Genomic DNA, 17,883 nt, shown 5'->3' with positions numbered 1-17,883 from the left:
TTATTGAATTTTATTCCAATTTCATTTTAAATTGTATTTTATCAGATTTTAGTAATAATTTGTGTATGGAACTCTGCACTTTGATATGACCCAGGGGCTAATCAATAAAGTAAACACACACACACACACACACACACACACACACACACACACACACACATACACAGACACACACATGTCCATATATCCATGTCTGCCTGCCTGCCTGCCTGCCTGCCTATTTACCTACCTACCTACCTACCTACCTACCTACCTACCTACCTACCTACCTACCTATCTATCTATCTATCTATCTATCTATCTATCTATCTATCTATCTATCTAAACTATTTTGAAAAAGAAATTCATGCGATCAATTGTCTCTTGATTGTCCAATTTTTGAAATAGCAAAGCTTCTTTGAAAATAATAAAAAGGCTCTTACCGTACAAACACTTCTGCTCTCTTAATAAATTACCTTGCTAATAGAGTTGCTTTTTTTTTTTTTTTTTTGCTGAGAACCATATTTTCAGCCTAGCAGAAAGAAGAGGATTTTACCAAGAAAATCAGCATGATAAAGCATAAGTTAGGAGGGGATGCTGTTTATGGAGAGCTTTATCTTATGTACATATTTGTTTCTTTGATTTCTGTTTGCCATTCCTGCATCTTACACTTACTATTGATTTGAAGGATTTCTGAGTTTCAAAAACAGCTGGTTACTGGAGTGGTGAAACAGACCACAGCAGGTGTCTTTGAAAGCTTGTACTGCTTGTGGAAATGTTACATTTTTTTTCTTTGAAGTTTTAGAAGTAGCTGTCTCCAGACAACACTCAACTATACTTGAATTCCTGTTTTGCCAGAGTCTTTTCGTCTCTGGAGCAGCAGCCCATAACTCCTGCCTTATCATTGAAAAAAATAATTTTTTAAACTTATCCTCAAAATACAATCTTTCAACCTGTACATGCTATGATTTTAACACAGTAACAAAATAAGAGAGTTGAAAGGGACCTTGGAGATCTTCTTGTCTAATCCCCCTGCTCAAGCAGAAGACCCTATACTATTTCAGAAAAACAGCTGTCCAGACTCTTTTTAAAAGCCTCCATTGATGGAGCACTCAAAACTTCTAAGGACAAGTTGTTCCGCTGGTTTATTGTTCTCACTGTCAGGAAATTTCTCCTCAGTTCTAGGTTGCTTCTCTCCTTGATTAGTTTCCAGCCATTGCTTCTTGTCCTGCCCTCAAGTGCTTTGAAAAATAGGTTTCTAGTATTTCTTTTTTCTATGCTAAACATACCCAATTCCTGCAACTGTTCTTCATATGTTTCTGTCTCAAGGTCCTTAATCATCTTTCTTGCTCTTCTCTACACTTCTTTCAGAGTCTCAACATCATTTTATATTGTAATGACCAAAACTGGATGCATATGTATTACAAATACACATTACAACTAATGAACATTAGTTGTAAAGTGGTACTAACATTTCATGTGAAGTTTATTTTAGTAGAATGTTTTCATATATTTTTACACTGGGCAAGCTATTGGATTACACGACCAACTCGTGCATTCTGTGATTTATTTTTTAAAAGGTACTACATGTGGGGGCATTTTATGTCCTCATAGATGCAATATTCATGCTATGAAAATCATCCTTTCTGAACAACTGAATAGGGCTACTGATGCATCACATTGAAGAGATGAGTTTCTCTGACTTGTTCCCCCTAGGAAATATCTATTCTAATTCTCTCCCCACCTCTCTCCCTCTTCTTTCTCCTCTCCTTTCCTCTCTCCCCCTCTCTCTGTATCAGGGTGTCAGGTAGAAACTTCAATATGTTCAGAATGGATATTTTTGAGATGTCAACTGATTATCATTAGTCACTATGGGTCAGCATCAGAAGAACAGAAGATCATTAAGAAGAAAATGGTATGACAATTGAAAGAACTATTGATGATCAGTGTGGGATCAGGGGACAGTTGGGAAATAGATGATGGATGAACAACACCTGGTTGAAGTAAATAAATATTTCTACACTGATTAGCCTTTTTTACCATTTCTAATACATATAACAGTAGCTACCCTAACATAAAGGGTAAGTTGATTATCCCATATAAATCCAATTAACACAAGCAAAACACATTTTGAGACCTAGAAACCAAAAGAACATTTTTCTAGAAACATTGCCCACCATGCCAAAAATGTTCTCATATGTTTGGCACATTTCCTATCTGCAGGAAAGCATAAAAGCTCCATATTTTTTGTTTTCCAAAATCATTTGTCATATGTTATCCCCCTGAGAAGAAGAAAGATTTTTTATTAATAAGGAAAAGAAAGCAAAAATAAAATAAATGTGGCCTGGACATTTTGCTCCCTATTGGTGGAAACACATGGTATAAATTCCACTGTCTCTAGGACTGAAAATAAAATAAACAGGATAACATGGTTTCAATCTTCCTTAATATCTCCAGTCCAAAAAAGGTGGAGATTCATGCACAAAATTAATCAAATACAATCCTGGTTTAAGCATTCAAATGACAAAACTATCCATGAATCACTGGGAGATCAAATCATGTCTTTAACTTTGATGCCACAAGGGAGAGCACCAAATATATGATTAGAGAAAGTCCTTGCCTCTCTCGACAGTATTCATATCTTTTTAAAGCATTGTGACTTCAATATTACAATTAATGAGACAGGGGAGACTGTGGACTCTGTCCTTCCCATCTTCATTTTTTTCTTTATTTCCTTGAAGAATGAAATGATATATAACAGGTTGGTTCCCTGCAGTCTTGCTCAGAGCCTAGAGATTAAAATGTTGTCAAAAAGATAACAGGGAATGTGTTGCAGAATTATTCTATGCCCAAAAACTATTGGATATCTTCATGAAAGCTTTTGCAGGCAGGTGGATACAACCCAACCACAAAAGGAATTTGTCATATACATTAACTCTGATGAATGATGATTTCTTAGTAGTGTTGCTGCCTTTTTATTTCTGCTTTTATTATTTAATGCATCAGCTCTCTATGAAAACCAGACATCTATCCTCTGCTTTAAGGCTGATAGGCAATAAATCTATTTAATGTCTTGCTGCGATATAGGCGTCTAGCTGAGAAATTCGCCAATACAAATGATGCTTGGTATACATTCTGGGTATATCTTACTGCCCAGGGTCCTCCTAGCTGGTATTTTAGCACCAGCAGCCATATTTTCTTATGCATAACCATGGCAAAAGCAAATTGAATTGCAGCCGAAATGCAGGAGATGGTTTTTTGCAATTTTATCTCTATTTTACATTCTTCATTTTGATGAAATATATAAAGGTTGAGATTTTTTTGGGGGGGATCAACTGCCCTAGACTGCTTTTTAAAAATTCTTGTTTTCTTTTCTTACTTTCTCCTCCAATATTCCAAAAAAGCTATTTGTGGTCAGGAGTTTCCAGGTTGGCCAAAAACAAAACAAAATCCTGAACACTTCTATTGTGCCCCAGTCATAATACTGTTAGGTGTCATGCCAGCAAGCCATCTTTTCTTTTGTACTTCAGGCCTGCCACACTTTCTAATGTCTACTTTCTATTGTGAGAAAAAGGGAGGAGGGATTACACGGAGATGGGTCATATGTAGCCATAATAATATTCTTCTTAAAAAGCCAAGGTCAACTTTGTCTCTGCACCTGTTCAGAACTGGATGGGTGGAATCTGTCATCATGGTAGCGGAAGATTAGACCATATGATGGACTTGTGGGTGTTGGGGCAGGATCTTGAACTTTCAACTGGGTGGAAAAACCTAGAAGCTTTCAGATTCGGGTTTTCCCAGATGTGCCAACATGGCTTTTTTAATAAATTGGAACTTTGAGGAATCCTTTGTCTCGGACTCTGATTTAATTTTGGATGCTATTTGGAACCCTGACATTAGGTTCCTTATGAATATGGACATGTTAAACAAAAATACAACAACATCTCAGTTCTCTTCTTTAATATGACAAGGAAATGATACTTAGGATTTCAAAGGCTACAATAAAGTAATCCCTATTTTCAGCAAAAGTCAGTGAGCTACAACATATTCAGAGCTTTCTTATGACCGCCAATGATAACCTGATTCCCCTTTTGCCTGCCATAATTGAAACCATTAGGCTTTGGCTTATACTTTCAAGGATTAGTTAGCAAAGGCAGACTTAAAGATAAATGACAAACATCCAACATTCCAAGGTAGATATCAATAGCACTTAGATTTATATACCAGTTCACAGTGCTTTACAGCCTTCTCTAAGCAGTTTATAGTCAGCCTATTGTCCCAAAAAATCTGAGTCCTCATTGTCCCACCTTGGAAGGACGGAAGGCTGAGTCAACCTTGAGCCTAGTGAGATTCGATCTGCCAAACTGCAGGCAGTCGGCAACTCAGCAGAAGTAGCTTGCAGTACTGCACTCTAACCTCTGCCTGCACCACCATAGCTTATATAATATAATATAAGTATATAGTAAGATATAATAATGATAGACTCATCAGACCATAGCTCAGCATGGTTTTTTTTTTAAAAAAAACTTTTTTGTAGTAGAAATGAGAATTTCATTCCCTTCAGAATAACTTTTTTTAAAAAAAATATATAGGTTATTTTAAATTCATCCTGGTAAAGATAACAGGGTAGAACATCTTTTATATATCTCATTCCAATTGTAGATAATGGAAAACAGTGATTCATACCCCAAGTACCTAAAAAATAGTTGGAGATAGCATTTCACAAACTCTAATGGTTATGTAATTTTGAGCATCATTCTTTGAAATAGTCATGACAGATGCTTAGTGGAGATAATGTGCTTTCTTATTGGCACTTGAGGCACATAATTTGGCTTTTAACTGTGACTTTCAGATAGTTGTTGTATCTACTGATTTTAGCAGCTTTCCTTTCAAATTCACATTGCTTCTTTTCCATGAAATTTAAATCTCAGTTACAGAGAAAGTCTGGAATTTTAATCTGAATTTCTATAATCCTTATGCACTCCACACTATTATATAGAAAATAAAATAAAGAAAAAATAGTAATAGATTTCACTTGTTGAAACAACAAACGTAAGAATATATATATATATATATATATATATATATATATATATATATATATATATATATATATATATATATCTGTCCCTCCCTCCCTCCCTCTCTCTCTCTCTCTCCCTCTCTCTGTCCCTCCCCCCCCTCTCTCTCTCTCACACACACACACACACACACACACACAAATCCTGCAGAGACTGAACACAGAGAAGTGTAAGAAATTGTAAGAAAATACCTTGACACAGTTCTATTAATAAATCTAAAACTCAACTTTCTAGGGGCAAAATGTAGGTAAAGCATTATTGGAAGATTAAATTGTAGATTCAAAATAATAAGAAATTTGTAATTCCTTAAAGTCCTGGGATATACGTATTTCCTATAAACCTTCACCATAGTTTGTGTCTTTCTCCCAATGGAGTTAGGGAAGATCCCAATTGGCAGAAGCACCACAGTGCACAAAACTGTTAATCAAAGTAATAGATTCCCTATTCCCTGATATAATGACAATGTGCCAAATTCAGATTTTAGGAAGCTTATTGTCAGCAAATCATAAAATATAATTTGCAGAATTCGTAGCATATGTAATTTGCAATCAGTGAGCCTTTCGAGACCCCAACCAGTAAAATTACTTTTTAACAATAATAATAGCATCATAGAGTTGGAAGGAACCTCATATGTCATCTAGTAAGATCCACTAAAACATTTCAGACTGAAGTGCCTGTTTAAAGGAATGAAGAGGGGGATACCACTTTGGGAAGTATATTTCACTGGCTGACAGGAAATTCATCCTAATATCTAACTGGAATATATTTTATCACTATTTCAACCAATAGGTTCAATCTCTGGCCTTCTGGCCAGCAGAGTGTAAATCAGTGGTGGGATTCAAAATTTTGAAACTAGTTCTGTGGGTGTGGTTTGGTGGATTGGTGGGCATGGCTTGGTGGATATAGCAAGGGAAGGATACTGTAAAATCTCCATTCCCTCCTCACTCTAGGGGAAGGTTACGGCAAAATCCCCATTTCCTCCCGATCAGTTGGGACTCGGGAAGCAGAGAATAGAAGCAGGCGGGGCCAGTCAGAGGTGGTATTTACTGTTTCTCTGACCTACTCAAAATTTCTGCTACCGGTTCTCCAGAACTGGTCAGAACCTGCTGAATATCTTCTCTGATTTAAATCTACTTCTTTCTCTATATAGCATTACTCTATATATCTGAAAATCACTATCTTATTTTCTCTCAGTCTTCTGACCTGCAGGTTTATATATATTACTTTAACTGTTCTTCATAAGATTTGTTTTCTAGATTCCTTGGTGGTATTAGGGTTTTGAGAAGTCAATGAAATCCTGTTTTCACCAAGCCATACTTATTACAAACCAAGATGTTCTCTCCATTAATAATCTGTTTCTTTGTGGGTCTGATTCCACTCTCTATTTTCAATTTGGTTCTGTCCCCTTTCTATTCAGCCAAATTCTTTCCAGCAGTCACTTAGTAAAATCTACTTTTATATCTGCACGAAAACTGACAATGGAATAAACAAAGAATAGCTTGGACTTATAGAATATACATTGTGTTGTTATATAAATCATGCTTATTTATTTTCATTTTGTTCAATAGCCCAGTTCTTCTGAGCACAAAAGATAACATAGTAGAAACTACAATAAATGCATTTCTACTTACATCTAAACTAGTGGTTTATTCTCAGCCCTGACAAGACAAATAAGGGTTCAGGATTGTGACTCACAGTGCAAAATTGATTCTGGGAATGCTGTCCCTGCAGAGCAATCAATGCAATCTATTCATACTACTACAATGCTATCCAAAGTCCACCAATCTGTGTTTGCCAGTAAGTGATAATAAAGATACAACTCATCATGAATAAAATAAAGCATTAGTGCTTGGGGACTCTGATTTTTTTTTAAAAAAAAAATGTTTGCAATGTTCATTGGTTACCTGCGTAGCATGAACATAGTCTTCCATCCAACACTTTTTAGAAACAGATTTCACAAAGTGTGGCGTGAATGTGTGAGATTAGCTTGAGTTTATGAAACTGCTCCTTCAGGTCAAGGCAATTAAGAGATAACCATGTGAGGCAATATTCCAAAACCATGACATATGGTGATATGGCATTAAAACATCCAAGTAAAATATGTTGGCAGGGATGATAACTTGAAGTGAGGACATATGTCAAAGGTAGCTGATTATATGTTTATGGTGAAATTGCTTTCTGTCTCTTAGAATATTATCTTCATGGAGAATTTCTATTTATGGTCATAGATGTCCCAAGGCCTATAGCTATTACTATTTTGGCAGAGTCCCAATGGTTTAAGGCAAAAAAAATGTTGTATTTAAAGAAATACACTTTCTATTACTGGGCTCTTCACACTTTCTATTACTGGGCTTTTTTCTGTTGCCAACTTTCAGAAGCATAAACTTGCTGTAATGAACACACGAAGAGAAGAAAAGATGTTTGTTTTAGTTAACGTGCGCTACAGTAAAGAAGAAAAATGTACCAGAAACACAGTGTTTTATTAAATGTACAGCGTAACTGCACAACTTTGTAAAATGAAAAGCACAATTAGAAAAGAAATCAAATGTTAAACCGAAAGGATATATTAAAAGATTTAATATCATGTCCACATCATAAAAATTGTTTAAGCAAAGCGAAGAGCATAAAGATGTCAACAAAAAACCCCTACTATTTTCCCCTAATACTAGGTCCTCTAGGATTTCAGCAACTAAATGGGATATTGACTTTCTCTGTACTATTTACGCAAACAGTAGGTTTCCTATTGTGTTGTTTGGTTTAAGTTAACTTAATATCAAAACAGAATATGCTGTTTGATAGCTGGAAACCTGTATGCACCTGGAATATTGGCAACCAAATGTCAACCCAAAATTATCCCAGAAATTTTACAGAATACTGGCTGTATTGTAAAGTTCTGCACATTCATTACACTTCATTCCTGGAGGTCTCTAATGCTCAGGAGTGGTATCCTGGTGCTTGCTCAGATGACAGAATTTATTTGTTAGACCACTGCCAAATAGCACTCAGTTTTCACTTACATAATTTAATACAACACAAGACTGGGTTGCCAATTATTACTAAAGGCAAAATCTACTGAAATATGGACAGCTGATGATATGAATATGGTTTCCTATACATTTGCTACTGTATATTACTTAGGTTGGAAACAATCTATGCTTCTCAAGCTTAAATTCAATTAGATGCTTTATTTCAAAGCACCAAATGCTTTGGTGTTCTAATGCACTTACCAGTTTCGTAGATGATTTTGTTTTTAATAAAATCTGGTCTTACATATGCAACAGGACGCTGGATTAAGCTAGTTAAACTGGTCTGAAGATGGAAGAAATGTTTGTAATTTTTATACTATATGCCCAATATGGATCTCTGCAGGGGAAATGGAACACTTAAAATGATTGACTCAAATACTAGATGGCTTCTACCAGATTCCATAGTGGAATATGGCAATACATTTTAGATTCCCAGATACATAACCTTTTTTTAACTGATAGGCTTAATTTAACAAAAGACATTTGTGCACCATTCAACTACTGTATATACTCGAGTATAAGCCTAGTTTTTCAGCCCACTTTTTGGGCTGAAAAAAGCCGCCTCGGCTTATACTCGAGTCAGTGAAAAATTTGCCCGAAATGGAGGAGAAAAAGGGGCGGGGCCATGCCGCTGGGTGACACTCGTGAATGGCCCAGTGCCCCTGTGAGTTTCCCCTCCCTCTGTGTCAGTTTGCCGCGCAGCGCGCACCGCACCATCCCCCCTCCTCACGTTCTAATGTAATGCAGGGCTGTCTTACGATTCCCCTTCCTCCCCCTCCTGCCGCTCTGCAACGATGTCCCACCTCCTCCTTGTTATGGCAAGCAGCCACATAGCGATGTCCCACCTCCTCTGGTACAGTGATCCAATGATAGGAATCACTGTGCCGTGTGTCATAGGAGGCGGGACATCGCTCCCGCGGCTGCACGGGACATCATCATCACAGCGGGACATCAGCATCATGAGGTGAGTGAAGTATTTCATTGAATACACCGCTAGTTTACTGTTTTTCTTTGAAATAAATATTCAAAAACATTATTGGTATCTATTTTTATTTTTGAAATTTACCGGTAGCTGCTGCATTTCCCACCCTAGGCTTATACTCGAGTCAATAACTTTTCCAGTTTTTTGTGGTAAAATTAGGTGCCTCGGCTTATATTCGGGTCGGCCTATACTCGAGTATATACGGTAGCTTAGAATCTTTATACCCAGTAGAAAATTTGCCAGTAAGACCTTCCTGGATAATAAGCCCAATTGGGCTTTTGAACGCTTATGCTAAAATAAGCCCTCCCCCGAAAATATTGCAACACAGCAGCAGCCATGAGGTGACTACGTTAACCACCTCCTGCACTTCAAAAATAATAAGACCTCCCTAAAAATAAGGCCAAGTGCTTTTTATGGGGGTCAAAAGAAAATAAGACTCTGTTTTATTTTGGGGGAAACATGGTAATAGATATGAAAAACAGTTGAACTATTCTTTACATTGGTCGCCATTGTGCCAATTCATCCCTTACTTTTTATTCTTCCTTCCTTATTTACCCTACATTTAGAATACAGAGTAATAGAGTTGGAAGGGACCTTGGAGGTCTTCTAGCCAAGCTCCCTGATCAAGCAGGAGATCCTATAGCATTCCAGACAAATGGCTGTCCATCTTTTTTAAAAACTTCCAGGATTCACAACTTCTGAAAGCAAGCCAGTCAACTGATTGTTCTTACTGACATGAAATTTCTACGTAGTTTTAGGTTGGATTTATTCTTAATAAGCTTCATCTCTTATTTCTTGTCCTGCCCTCAGGTGCTTTGAAAAATAGGTCTCCTAGGAAGCTTCCCACTTCATCTATTGGTAATACTGTTTCATTCTGAAACATGGAGCCCAGTGATTGACATTAATGCTTTTAAGTACTTTCTTCTTGCAGAAGTAAATCAACACTTTGGCTTACTAGAAAGATGAAACTGATGAAGTAGACAATATATCTGCTGGAAAATCATTCATGATAAATCAGATCAAGCACATAGTAAGGTCCAAATGAGCCCTGTCAAACTGGCAGCTTGCGGCCAGATATGTCCTGCGGGAAGCACACCTACACTGGTTCTGCAAAGGCAAAAAATATTGTGATATGTCACGATACAACCCAGGTGGCAATTGAGTTTGACATCCTTGGTCTAAATGAAGGCTGCATTACTGTTTACTTTTCAGCCTCCATTGCTGGCATATTAGACAAATTAATGTTCTTTTTTCGACTCTGTGAGACATTTCTTTCACCAGTTGAAAGGGAATGCAACTTTTGGTCAGGAATATTGGATGACTGGCTGTTGTGCTACTACATAGCCAATCCTAAATGTTTACTTTATTTCATCAGACTTTATATCCAATACCTGTTTGCAAACCATTTTTCTTTGATACCCAATATTACATTCTAGTCTCTTTGTTTTGGACACCACGATCAATAATCCCGACATCCAATTCCACCACTGGATGTCTCAGTTGCACAACTAGCCCTCCCAGTGGACAGAGGATTGTGACTTCTTTGTAGATGCAAAGCTGCCTTTTCTGTCCCACTTTCTATATTTACCTTCATAGCAATATATCAATAAAAATTGCCTTATGGGTTCAGTTTGTAATTTTTGAGAAAAAGACGGCGTTCCTGTCAGGCTCTTCATCAGCTACTAGCTGGCATTGACATAATCATCCTTTACTGGGTTGTCTTCCTTTGTAATATCAATTAGCAAACAATCTGTTTTCCTGGCACATGGTGCAATTGGGATGCAAAACACAAGTTTGTGAAGCCAGGCATGTTTTAGGTAGAATATCTACATCCCCTAAGAAAAGGGTAAAATTGATTTCACCTTGCTAAAATTAGTGGGGAGGGGAAAATAAACCTTAATGGAACAACACCAGGTATATTTACACATTGTCTTCCATGTTATAGGAGATGATTTGATGTCTCAAATAATCATAATGGTTTCTCAAACTGGGACTATCTTTTGTTTCTGCTTTCTGCCTTCAAAAAGTTTAATTGAGGTCTTCTCACAGACGCTAGAGGGCAGAAGAGAGCTATTTTCCAGTTTCTCAGATTAATTTGAATGTGAAGACCCTCTTCAAGATGGCTATTTGGTTAAGTGTAGGTGTGAGGCAAATATGTCATTGTTTGAGGTTTATTAATTGTTAAACTACACTGCCTGTTTAAAATACTTATTGGTTTACTAAATGCATTTGTATATGCACTTTATATCTACTGAGCTATTTTATAGCTTTATATCTACTGAGTTTAATATTTGCCGGTGATTCACCAGTGAGCTAAACTATGGACTTATTAAGGAAAGGTTTAGCAGTCGAATACCTTAGATTGTTCTTTCATCTCTCTTCTTGATTTTGTCCTTGAAAACCTTTTCTTTGCTTTGGGATGAATTCTCCTACTGTGTAAGTTGCAAGTTGATTAAAACTAATAATTTATCATTTGAGCTCTAATGGTGTCTCTAATGCATAATGCATTGTTTACAGAAAAGATAGACTTTTGGGTTGTCACACACTAAATCTTAGCACAAACATTTTACCAATGTGAAAAAGAAGAGAACATGCCTCTTCAGTGTTTTGAGGGGAAAAAAACAACAACCTTCCAAATTGTGGCTATCAGGCCAGCATAATGTTTACAAAATTCCACACAACCCTTTAAGTTTCTCAGAACACTTTATCAAGCAACATTAAGCATTCATGAAAATGTGTACACTTGCAAGTTTGGGGAGGAATGTTCTTACGGCAAAAAGCAGTCTGCCTCACTGTGTCTTTTGGTTTCTTTTAAGATGATGCTTCTTCATTTCCAGTCAATATGTTGTAGAATATGGTATTGTGATATGATTATATCCCATTTTGTGATTTTCATGCTTGCTTATGTGGATTTTGGTACTTAATACTTGGCAAGACCAAACTGCCATGCGTCCTGAGGCCTCCTTGAAGTGGAGATTTTCCATTTTTCTCTGGATAGGGTAGCAGTCCCCCAGATGGTTGGCACACAATTTAGATGCCTTCTTGTACTCACAGTTCCTGCTTGAAGGAGAGATTATAGCTGTGGCTTGGAGGATCTTCCCCCAAACAGTTTTGTTTAACAATTGTGTCAATTTTTGGATTGGGAAGTTCAGCTTACAATCATTCATATCTTGGTTCCTGATTGGGCATCTGCAAAGTCTAAAGACGAGGTGGCGCAGTGGTTAGAGTGCAGTACTGCAGGCCACTTCAGCTGACTGCTATCTGCAGTTCGGCGGTTCAAATCTCACCGGCTCAAGGTTGACTCAGCCTTCCATCCTTCCGAGGTGGGTGAAATGAGGACCCAGACTGTGGAAGCAATATGCTGACTCTGTAAACAGCTTAGAGAGGGCTTAAAGCCCTATGAAGCGGTATATAAGTCTAACTGCTATTGCTATTGCTAAATGGGGGTGCCCTTGAAGAATAGTGAGAAACCATAATTGTCTGACAATTTAGTGGTATAGACAGTTTTGGCCACACCAAAGTATTCCCACATAATACCTCTGCTTCTCAAGCTGCTCTGGTTCCCAATGATGGTCCAGGCACAATTCAAGGTGCTTGTTATCACCTATGAAGCTTTACCTCACATAGGAAAGTGTTATTTGTTGGTCTGCTTTGCTTCATTTTTTTCTGCTCACCTCCACTCAAATCAATCAGTTGAACAATCTCTGCATTTCCCCCCCTTCAAACAGCATCATCTAGCGCACAGGTGTCAAACTCGCCATGTCACATTGCTGTCACGTGATGTTTCACAACATTTTCCCCATTCACGGAATTGGGGTGGGCATGGCCTGCACATGATGCATCTGGTCTGTGGGCTGCCAGTTTGACACCTCTGATAGTGGGAAGCAATGATGTGCCTTCTATATCTGCTTTTATGAACACTCCTACCCCAACATTTGAATAGCCAACCCAACATTTGAATAGCCCTCACTCTGTTAGCATTCTGAAAAGTTTTAAAAACTTGACTGCTCATTCAGACATTGAGTTGGAATTTAGGTGAGCCCAGCTGTATGGTTGTAAGATTGAAGTTTTTTTGAGGACAGTAACTTCATTGCATTAACCTTATCATGGTATGCTAGCTGCCAGTGTCCTGGATGTTAGTTGTGTAGACATATAAATTAGATATATCAATATTACTTAGACTTATATACCACTGTACAGTGCTTTTACAGCCTTCTCTAAGCAGTTTACAGAATCAGCCTATGCCCCCCAACAATTTGGGTCCTTATTTTACCTTTACCGCCTTGGAAGGATGGAAGGCTGAGTCAACCTTGAACTTGGTGAGATTTGAACTGCCAAATTGCAGACAGCCAACAGATGAATGAATAACTGTAGACTTGGCGAGATTTGAACTGCCAAATTGCAGGCAGCCAACAGATGAATGAATAACTGTAGATTTTGTTTTTTTGCTTTCCTTCGCTGGCCCCTCCAGCAGCCGAATCAGAGGAGGAGGAGGTGTGGGAGTCAGAGTCGGTATCAGGGAAACCTGAGAGCTATGAAGGAGAAGAGGTGGCGCAGTGATTAGAGTGTAGTTTTGCAGCCACTTCAGCTGACTGCTAGCTGCAGTTCGGTTCAAATCTCACCAGCTCAAGGTTGACTCAGCCTTCCATCCTTCCGAGGTGGGTAAAATGAGGACCCAGACTGTGGGGGCGATATGCTGACTCTGTAAACTGCTTAGAGAGGGCTGAAAGCCCTATGAAGCGGTATATAAGTCTAACTGCTATTGCTATTGTTAAGAGGGAATGGAACTGGCAGAGAGAGAAGTGGGGGCAGAGCAGGGGTGGGTTTCTCACCCCGTTCCAACTGGTTCGGTTGGAACGAGGCCGGCGGCGTCCTCGCGCATGCGCGCGCCACGCGCGTGCACGCGTACTAGCGTCTGTGCGATGCTCCAGCTGCTCCTGGAGGATCGCGCAGGCGCTGTATGCATCCTGCGCATGTGTGGAAGCGCAGAATTCGGCAAAAGCGGGTGCATGGGCGTGGGGGGGGCTTCGCCATTCCCGGAAGTTACTTACTTCCGGGTTCGGCGACCAACCGGATCACGGGGACCGCCGCGAACCGGTTGAAACCCACCCCTGGGGCAGAGCCTGGGCTGTCTGTCATCCCTCAGATGGAGAGTCAACAGGAATAGCTGGATCTAGTGCCTGATGCCTGGCTGCGCAGAAAGCAGAGGAGACGAGAGCAGTGGAAAGCAGTGGGCCAATCCTGGGGAAGGAAGAGCCATCGCTGCTAGATAAGCCCACCCTAACTCTGGGGATAAAAGGCATGAGGTGGAGATGAACAGATGTGGCAGACAACTATTCATCTTCTGGCCTACTGGATTTGTTAGCCTGTGAGAGAAACTTTTTGCTGGGGTGCTGGCATTCCTAATAAAGGAATCCTTTGAGTTCACATCAGAGGGTTTGTCGTGTTTAGGGAGCTGGGTCAGAACATTTGTGATGCTTTATCAGGCAAAAGTTACTTCATCAGGTTTTCTACCCTCTGCTAACAATGGGCATTTGCTACTTTACATTTTGGCAAGATGTATTTTATTGTTTGAATGGTGGCATTACATGAAGGTAGCGCCACTGGCACTGATCTAACTTTGAGGCAAAGAAGTCAGCTTCCCTTTAGCAGCTAATTTGGGATATCATGAGAACCAGCAGAATATTCTGCCTTTAATTTATTGTTATTGCATTTTATTGCCGATGGGGAGGACAGGCACTTGTGGGAATTTTTTTCTCCTTGGTTGCCGATATAACTTGACCAGCCTTGATTTGTGATGGAGAGGAAACTGATGCTGTGCCTCAGGCCACACAATAGCTCAGGCAGGATCTGCTTTGTTGGCTGAAAAAAAATGTAGCATAACATCAAACGTATAAATTTTGCTAACTCCTCCAACCCCCAACAATGGCCTTTTGTGTATTTTGAGATTGCAGGATCAATAATCTGAATTTGTTAATTTAGGAAACACTTTGGTGGCAGAATTCTAGTGTCTTGAGCGAGTGAATAGCCCTCGGCTAGCCTCGTGAAATTGGCTGAGCTATATGGGAACTGTAGCTCTGTAGGAAAGGAAAAGGCATAACAGCACTATAGCCTTAAGTAATATAGATAATTCTATTTCCAACAAAGTTAGGAAATTCAAAGTCATGTTTTCTGCAAAGATTGTAAATCAGCCAGTTTGTAAAAAGAAGAAAAAAGCCAGGCAGATGGAGGCAACAGATTATTTTCCATGGATCCCAAGCTATTCTTCATTTTAAACAGCTTGTTAACCCTAGTGGTGAGCTTTCCCCTGATACAGAACAATAACTTCAAGTCAGCAACATACGGCAGTGGGGGAAAAAAGACAAAGATAAATGCTGAATATAAACTTGCTGAAGAGTTAAGCACAAGCAGGGAGTTAAAAGACACTTCTAACCCTACCGGCACTAATACGTCAAGGTGAGGTATGCCCCTTACATTTCTGATTAAGCATGGCACTGAAGTCAGGAGAAAGTTCAAATAGCTTTGGAATAGCCAAGTTATTTAATATATAGGGTAGCCCTGACTAATCTGCACAGTGTGGATTTTCAGGAGAAGAAGAGATTTTGTTTTCTACATAATACAGCAGTACGTAAATTTCTGTTACATTGCAAAAACATCCTTCTGGAAGCTCTTAAGTGTACATGAAGCCTTCTAAACCTTGCACCTTGCAGTAGCAATAGCAATAGCAGACTTATATACTACTTCATAGTACTTTACAGCCCTCTGTAAGTGGTTTACAGAGTCAACATATTGTCCCTAACAAGATGGGTCCTAATTTTACTGACTTTGGAAGGATGGAAGGCTGAGTGAACCTTCAGTTTGAGAGAATCAAACTGTTGGCAATCGGCAGAATTAGCCTGCAATACTGCATTCTAACCACTGCACTACCATGGCTCAGTATGTAGCAAATCTGGTGAGGTGCTCTTAAGAAATGGCAATCAATTCCATACTTGGTAGTCTATTGGCCAGAAGACACAACTTTACAACTCAGAGTATGACTTTTCAGCTGAATCTACCAAACTTTGCAATAAGCCTCTCTTAGTTTTGTGAGGTAGTCTTGAAAATAAGCATCCACAAGAATACTAGTTCTATATTTACATGAATACAGACCTTGCAAATTTGAAAGTGCATCTCTTCACCCTCACATTTACAATCTAAACAACTAGGGGGCTTCCTTCTGAAACGTTTATCACAAGCCTGTTCCTTTTGTGGATTTAGCTTCCTCTTAACTGTCCATTGCCTAATCTGTAACTCTTCTCCCTGTCTCCCAAGGTCATTCCCACATACCATTACAGCCTCTGACTAAAACACTAAATATTACTCTCTGGAAGCTGTGGAAGCTGATGAGATTATAGTCCATGGGCACATCCTCTCCTTTTTCCCCCAACATCATTGCAGGACACTCACTATTTCCTGAGTACAGGAACAAATGATGTTGCCCTCCTCCCTTTCCCAGACTCATTGCAAATATAGTCTGCATCACTGTTTCCCAATTTTGATTCAATACTATTGTACTCCAACCAAATCATTTAATCTCTTCCCCTCCAAAGGTTGGTCACTATCTTGGCACTATTTTATTCTGGACTGTTGGATTTCTTGGCTGCTGTGCTCTCTATTGTTTACAGTTGCTAATGTTGCAGTTAATAAAAAAAATGACCCATTAAGTCAGTGAAGTAGCTAGTAGCTCAGCTCCATTACCTATCCTAGTGGACATTTTTTCACTTCTCCCAACTCTGGAGAATTGTGCCCCTTTGCTCTCCCTTGGACTACCCACAATACTAAAAGTTCCTCTTCCTTTCCTCTTCCATCCGCCATTTTAAAATGGCAAAGTAATTTTATTGCTACTTTGTTCTCTGAAGCTGAATTACCAGTTCTTCCTTGCTGCAAAGCTTCCATGGTTCTACATAGGAAAGAAAAAAACACTTTCCCCATTTACTTAAATTGCTTTAGCATTGGAGCTTTAATTGTAGCATAAGGAGAGAAAGAAAATGAAAAGAGCCTGTGATTACTGTCACAAGAAATAATATGGGGAAGGAGGATGGTGATGAAGGCATCTGTGTGTGGAAACATCCAGAAAAGCAAAGGAAAGGCCCAAGGAGAAGTGAAGAGGAACAGTTCTTAAAAAGAAGAGCAGATACAATCTACATAGGAACCAACCAGCAAGATTGGCCTACCCTGCAGTGCTGAGAAATGCAAGGAACAGGGGAAAGTCCAGTTAGGTCTTGAAGGGACTCAGGACAGAGCAATCAAGACTGGAGCTTCTGAAGTTGGCCAATGAAACAACTGGGAAAAGGATGAAAGGCAACCAACTTAAGCACATAGGATTGCCTCATAATTCTAGTTAGTTTTCAGAAGCTTTAGAAAGATTATTATTTTAATGGGATAATGGATAGTTGTGCTTAATCTTGACAACATAGAGCACACTCTGAAGATCACATTTTTTTCTAGAACTACTGGATGAAGGGCTGAAGGAACATGAAGACAAGAAAAATAGGGTTTCACTTCTGGGAGGGGATGGATTGTTTTGCAAAGTCACTTTGAAACTTGCTTTGCACAAAGTTTATTACAGCAAAACAGCCTTTTAAAGCTTTGCACAATTCTGGGGTCAGGTCTACTGGACCTGGTTTGACTTTGAACTGTCCGAGATCCTGTGTCCTACTAGCCTTCACAAAAAAACATCTGCCTAGACACAGAATAAGCCAACTTGGGAAATTCAGTTAGAAAATATTTCTAATAGCTGTTGATGATCTGTCTTACTTCATTTGTCTAAATCATG

The sequence above is a fragment of the Thamnophis elegans genome, chromosome 4 (genome assembly GCF_009769535.1).
Source record: "Thamnophis elegans isolate rThaEle1 chromosome 4, rThaEle1.pri, whole genome shotgun sequence".
In the NCBI taxonomy this organism is placed as follows: domain Eukaryota; kingdom Metazoa; phylum Chordata; class Lepidosauria; order Squamata; family Colubridae; genus Thamnophis; species Thamnophis elegans.
This window is presented reverse-complemented; position numbering follows the sequence as displayed.